General features: G+C 45.2%; 1 protein-coding gene across 1 annotated transcript in view; it reads right to left on the bottom strand.

Annotated features, from left to right (window-relative positions):
• The window catches only part of TSPAN11 (tetraspanin 11), an 80,940-nt gene extending 73,834 nt beyond the window's left edge, over window positions 1–7,106 (bottom strand). Inside the window, exon 1 of the mRNA XM_006923852.3 lies at window positions 6,993–7,106. The gene's annotated coding sequence lies outside the window, so the exon portion shown is untranslated. The remainder of the gene's footprint in view (window positions 1–6,992) is intronic.
• Between the last annotated feature and the right edge of the window lie 8 nt (window positions 7,107–7,114).

Here is a 7,114-nt window from a genome sequence, read left to right as displayed (position 1 = left end):
GGAATCAAAACAACATGGTATGGCAGCAAAACAGATACATAGACCAGTTGAACAGAATCGAAAGTCCAGAAGTAAACCCTTATTTATATGGGCAGATAATTTCAACAAAAAAGTCAAAACATACAGTGGAGAAAGGAAAACCTCTTCAATAAATGGTACTGGAAAAACTGAAAGGCCACCTGCAAAAGAATGAAACTAAATTGTTGTCTAGTTTCCCACCACACACCAAAATTAACTCAAAATGGATTAAGGACCTGAATATAAGGCCTGAAACAGTAAAATGCATAGAAGAAAACATAGGAACTAAACTGAAGGACCTTGGATTTAAAGAGGATTTTATGAATATGAGTTCAAAGTCAAGGGAAATAAAAGCAAAAATAAACGAATGGGACTACTTCAAACTAAAAAGCTTCTGCTCAGCAAAAGAAATCATCAACAAGGTAAAGAGACAACCATCCAAATGGGAAAATGTATTTGCAAGCAACGCTTCCGATAAGGGCCTAATATCCAAAATATACAAAGAACTCATACGACTTAATAACAACAAAAAAACCAAACCATCCAATCAAAAAATGGGCACAAGATGTGAACAGACACTTCTCCCTAGAGGCCAACAAATATATGAAAAGATGCTCAACATTGCTAGCTACTAGTGAAATGCAAATCAAAACCACAATGGGATACCATCTCATACCTGTTAGAATAGCTATAATCAACAGGACAAATAACAAATGTTGGAGAGGATGCAGAGAAAAAGGAACCCTCATACACTGCTGGTACAGCCACTATGGAAACAGTATGGAAGTTCCTCAAAAAACTAAGAATTGATCTACCATATGATCCAGCAATCCCTCTACTGGGTATTTACCCCAAAGACTTGAAAACTCATATCCCTAAAGATATTTAAATGCACACTGATGTTCATAGCAGCATCATTTACAGTGGTCAGGACATGGAAGCAACCAAAGTGTCCTACAATAGATGATTGGCTAAAGAAGCTGTGGTACATATACACAATGGAATATTACTCAGCTATAAGAAGAGATGAAATACTGCCATTTGTGACAACATGGATGGACCTTGAAATGATCATACTAAGCGAAATAAGTCAGACAGAAAAGGTTGAAAATCACATGATATCGCTTACATGTGGGATATAAGCCTAAAAGCAACAAATGAACAGGACAGACAGAGACTCATGGACATGGACAATGGACTGATGGTTACCAGAGGGGAAGGAGAAAAAAAAAAAAAGTTAAATAAAGGAAAAAAAATAATATAAAAAGTCAAGATGCCACAGGAACTTAACTCTTATTTATAATAATTAGCCTAAGGTAAAATTGTTTTTGTTAATGAGTTGTTTCACCTCTAAAGTCTTGCAAGCTATAAACAAAGACTTACTATACTTGTTTCTTAATATTTGCTTGGAACTTTAGGAGTTAAAAGTCCTTAGCCATCTATCTGCTCAGTGCTATCAGAAAGTGTTAACTGCCTTCTGTGTATTTTATTCTCTCCTGGTGCTTCTAGTCCTAACTTCCTGTCTCACCCTCTTTCCCCAAAGAGAGAGTTTATTTCTTCTGAGAAGGCTGGCTTCCTTAAGCCTCTAGGTATACAAAAAGCACCCTAAAATATGGAGTCACACAGCCCCTTCTCTGGCCTCTCTTCTCTCCAACCCAAAGAGCACTCCCTCCCTAGGTAACTAAGTCACTCCTTCCCCATCCCAAGGTATCTGCTGGGCTTCAGTATAAAAAGGATCAGGGCCAGAGAAGCTGGGAATACTTTTGAACAGGCCTAAGAACTCCTGGAAGCTTTTTGCTTTTCAATCAGTTCCAAACCTCAGACAAAATGGATAGTACTCACCTCTACTCCTGTCCTTTGTTTTCTTCTGAGCCTTTAAAAACAATTAGAACCTGTTAGTAAATGATCTAAGCTGTCTTTTAACAAATGTAAATGATTTGTAGCAGAAGGGTAGAGACCAGGATAAGGAAATGGAAGCCTCCACCATCTTCCAAGGATACATGACTAACTGGAATCTGAGGGCACTTGAATGGCTCACCTGTTTAAAGGATTTGTTGTTCTGCCCTAACTGGGCCACCATCCAAAAATGTGACTAAAATAGGAGGCCGAGTGCTGAACCCTTGCTGGCTTCAAGGGTAAGCATCCTATGTAGTTGCACAGGGCCCCATGCTGAGAAGGGCCCTGTGTGGTTCAATGCTCTGCTGATGGCATCTTGGTGAGCATGAAATGTGAGCAGAGGAGAGATGAATAATGTGTGTGTCCCCTGTTCCTTGCTGCCTCATATGATCTAGTGTTCATGATGCCCTGTGAGCACAGGATTTCATTTAAAAAATGTAAATGTTATAAAGCAGAAAGTGAACAGTGAGTGAAATCAGTTATATGGTCTTTATATGGTCTTTGATTAATCTTTTCAAATGTAGAAGCAAATTTTCATTTGTATTAAAGTTTGGCTAACAAAAATCTTTCAAAACATGAGATCCGTGTTAGGAGAAGGAGGAGGCTAGAGAGGAAGGGAAGTGGTGGGGGCAGGAAGGGGAGGAAGACGGGGGAGGAAGAGAAGCAGCAGCATCCATAAGTCCAGACGAGGGTGAGAACCACTGCAGGTCGCCCACTCTACCATCAAAGAGGGTACGGGAACTACTTTGGAACAGGCCAAGGAACATTCAGAGCAATTTCCCTTAACATTTCCTGAGCCTCTGTAACATCCTCAACTCTTGAATTCTTGATATTTTACAGTAAAGCTCCTTAAGCCTTTAAGAAAGAGCATATGCCTATACAGGGGGCAGTGAAAACAGAGGGAAAAGTTGTTCAAAAGCAGCTGCATTCCTCCCTATAGCTTGTGTTAGAAAGGCACCCAGAGGAGGAAAGGAGTGCTTGGCTGGCCTGGGGCATAACCAGCAGGAGGCCATGTACCCCTTGACTACTGACAGGGGCGATCTGTGCTTAGACACAATTGTACAGCAGTCACCACCCCACCAGGCCCCTTCTCACCATGAGCCCTTTTCCAAACTATTCGCTGTTATCATCAGACACTTGGGCGTTCCGTGCCCCTCTACTTAGTTGAGCTTTCCAGGCTTAACTCAGGCATCCGTACACCAGGCTAGGAGTTATGGACCATTTCCTCAGTTTACAGGATGAGGAAACTGAAGCTTAGTGAGGTCATGCAACACATGCAGGGTCACATGGGGAGGAAGGGGCAGAGCCCGAATTTCAGGCTGGACTGTCTGACCCAGAGCTGGGTTCTCTGCCCTTGGCCGGCACGCGTTTTCCTTGCCTTCTCTGCGCTCCAGCTGTGGCTGACGTGAGTGCCACGCAGTTTGCACTCAGCTGTTTTCCTATCTCTTCCTGGGAGTGACTTTAATCTCCCCAACAGCTACATCCTCAGAAGTCAGGTCTCTGTATTTCTCAGGCCTGAAGAGTCATGGCTCCTAGCAGGCACACGGTGAATCTGTGAATACTGATCCCCTCCCAACTCTGTCTGCTCTATGGTGTGCTGTCTTATAAGTACATACGTTAAGAGCCCAGGAACTCACAAGAGAGCCAGAGCAGGAACAGGTACAAGAAGCAAAGTCAGTAGTCCAAAGGAATTAACGGGAATTCTGATTTGTACTCCCTTCTTTTTTCTCTTCTTTCTCCTCAACCAATCACCTAAACAATCCAACAAAACAGCCAAACCTCCTTCTCCATCCGTAGGTATACTAGTAATATAGAATATTATATATAAATAGTACATACTATAACTATATTATAGTATAAATGGAATACACTAACTCCCATGGGATTTATTTAGTAAAAGTGGTGGTAAACATATATTCTGTGCCCCAACCCCAGGCACAATGCTGGACACAGGAGTCATACTGCCGTTTGCAAATGTATTTATAGGAAGAGACAACATGAGAGATGTTTTACATGAAGCTGACGTAGCTGCTGTAAATATGGGTCAGGGTGAGCCACTATATCGCTGTCCTCTAGGCTCAAGAATCACTTAGAGAGAAGGGCTCCTCTCCATTGCCAACTACTCAAGAAAAACGACGCTGAGTGGACATCTCCTGGGCAAGAGGCAAGTCTGGGCAGCTTGCCTAGGAACATACCCAAAGGAGGATGATGACAGACACAGTCACCCTAAATAGGCAGCTTTCATCTATCAGCGTGTGGCACAGCCACTTTGTAGATATTCAATGTGTCTTCCTGTCTAGTGCTCATCTCACGCAAGCTTCAGAGTTCCCATATACCCCTTGTTGTTGTATTGCACGCAAAATCATTTTCATATTAACTTTGACCAAAAATCCAGGAAATTAAACCAGTTGCAGAAAAACACCCATATGATGAATTCCATGGCCAAGCAGACATGATCTGTGGGATAACCACTTCCAAAGTCTACATCACAGCCTTGGGTCCTCCTTGAGGGTGGGTGTGCATTGCTTCTAGCTGCGGTACTATTATTTCCTCTTGCAATTGAAGAGGCCCTTATGAGTCTTCTGATACAATGGTTTTCCAGTTTTATTTTAGTGAGAGTGCACTTTCTTCAAAAGAAATTATACCTGGAAGCCAATCCGTAACTTGATTTAACTCTGAGCTGTTGGTGTGAGGGAACCAGGCCCCGCCTATGGGGCTTGCTCCTCTCTCAAAGGCTCCTAGAAGCACAATTTGAAACACATGCAGCCGTTCTACCCATATTAAGTTATTCACCACTCACTAACACAACCTTTCTTGGGCACCTACTGTGTTCCAGGTGCTGGTGGGCCAGCTAGTAACAGGACGAGGGATGCTCTGCTCTTCTGAAGCTCACAGTGTGGCCTGACATAGCAGAAAATTCAGATGGTAGTAAGTGCTATGGAGGAGTTAAATCAGGGCACTTTGATTGTGACCAGGAGGTGGCTACTTTAGATTAGAGATCAAGAAAGGCCTCTCTGAGGAAGTGAAACATGAGCTGGGATCAGGAGGACAATCTGGAAAGATGCCTTGATTTTGAACAGTGAAAAAATAAACACAAAGAGGTGAAGTGACTTTCCCAGGTCACATGGAGGGTAGGAAGCTGAGCTGGAACTTGACCCTGGGTTTCCAGGCTCCCTGGCCACGGCTCTTTCCTTTCACAATGTTTACCAAAGAGCTACTACATTCAAAGATATCTCATGACAGGTGACACGCAAGGACTGACAAACCACCAAACACTTCCTGGTGTTTAGGGCTATCTGTAATGACTTTTGACAGCCTCCCAGCCCTCCTCAGCTTGGTACAGCTTTGGGGCTCTGTAACCCAGAAGACAGCACCTTGCAGTTGACATCCCTGACCCATGACCTCAGTTGGGAAAGCTTCTTCCTCCTCTCTTATCTTCCTGGCTGCAAATGGTAGAAAGTGTTCCTTACTGCTTCCATTGTTGGCAAGAGGATAAAAGCAAGATGATAAGTATAAAGCCTCCTGGCTCACTTGGAGGAAGGCTCTCTGGAAGTCAAGCCGCTCTAGGGCTAGGACTTAAAAGCCAGCCAAGCTAGTTTTCCCCTTGTGCTGCAGAAGGCATTCACACAAAAACTATGTACACTACCAAGACCTGTGTGCATCTCACATACCCAAAGTCCAAAGTGCTCTAGGCAAATACTCCTATTATGTTGAATATCACAAGGAGCAGTATGCAAATAGTTCCCTGTATGACCCACAAACCAAACAGCTCCAGGACCCCAAGTGTTCGCCACACCTCCTGCTTGGCACCTGTGGGCCCAGCATTTGCCTTCACCCTCAGAGCCTTACCTCTGTCCAAGTACTTTCCAGTCATTAGCTAATTTGAACCTCCAGCTACATCATGAGATAGGTAGGGACAGCTCTGCACATGAGACAACTGAACCCCAGAGTGACATGTGCAGGGAACACTGTTACTGACATAGTAACAACCACTAAATTTTGATTCAAATCCAGGTCTCCCGACTCTAACTGCAGATTCTTTCCACTATAATCCAGCTGCCCACAAATTAAACACAGATCATTCACTCTGGCCTCATTCTCTTCTCCACCCTTCCACCGCCACCCTCTGTCCTAGAGTATATTTAGGAGTTTTCCAGAAGCTGTCTTTTCTCTCCACACCACCCCTGCCTCACAATGTATGCCAATGTCCTAGAGACCTCTGTGGTACTTATTCCTGCACACTGAGCCACTGAGACCCAAGTTGAGTTGCTCTCCTGCCCAATCCAAATGAGCCTTCCTCTTTTTCATATTTTCCAGCCAATTCACGCATATGAACACTGTTCCTATCACTGGTGAAAACAATACATACTAGAACCTTCCACACTTTCCTTCTTTCCATACCAAGCTAGCCTAGCCAACTGCACGAGTAGGAATTGGCAGGTGAACACAGGTGACAGGGCCTACAGAACCATGTTCTCCAAAATGCACAGCTGTGCCCATGGGACTTGTGGACAGCCCTCCACAGGCAGACAGACCCACTGAGAACAATCCAGTGCATGTATGAGACGCACCAGCTGCCAGCATTTAGTAAACCTTGTTTTGCATGGGGAACAGAGCCAAGGGCTGTACAATTTTAGCTAGGATTACTCTGGACCTGTAACCTCGGGTTTAGGCATAAGAGCCTGTGACTAGCATTCAGGGTGGACAAAGAGAATAACATTTTGAAGAGAGACAGACATGCACTTAACACGCTGGACAGTACAAGGCACTGAGGGCCCCAGAGCTCTCTTCCAAGACCTTCGTGCAGAAATCAGGAGCACAATTACGGACACAAATGCTGGGGACCCTGTAGACTAGTGCTTACACCCATCCATCCTGAATATCCCGAGGATTCGTGCCCCACTCCTTATCCAAAGTCGGCCTGCTCCTGTCCGCTGGCGCCTTACACAGTCCAGCTCCGAGGACCAAGCAGAAGAGGGGGCGCCTCCTCCCCGCGACCCATGAGCCTGGCGGAGACCCCCTCCTTTTCGCGCGCTCCCGCCCCGCGGGCCCTCCAGAGCCCCGCGCGCTGCACTTACCGGCCGTGGGCAGCAGGGCTTGGTTCGCAGTCGGAGAGCGGAGCCCAGAAGCGGGGCGGCGGCTCGCAGGGCCGCCCCCTGTCCGCACGCCCCGCGGCGCTCCTGGCTTCCCACCCTGAGAA

Source organism: Pteropus alecto, unplaced genomic scaffold, assembly GCF_000325575.1.
Source record: "Pteropus alecto unplaced genomic scaffold, ASM32557v1 scaffold76, whole genome shotgun sequence".
In the NCBI taxonomy this organism is placed as follows: Eukaryota; Metazoa; Chordata; class Mammalia; order Chiroptera; family Pteropodidae; genus Pteropus; species Pteropus alecto.
This window is presented reverse-complemented; position numbering and strand designations above follow the sequence as displayed.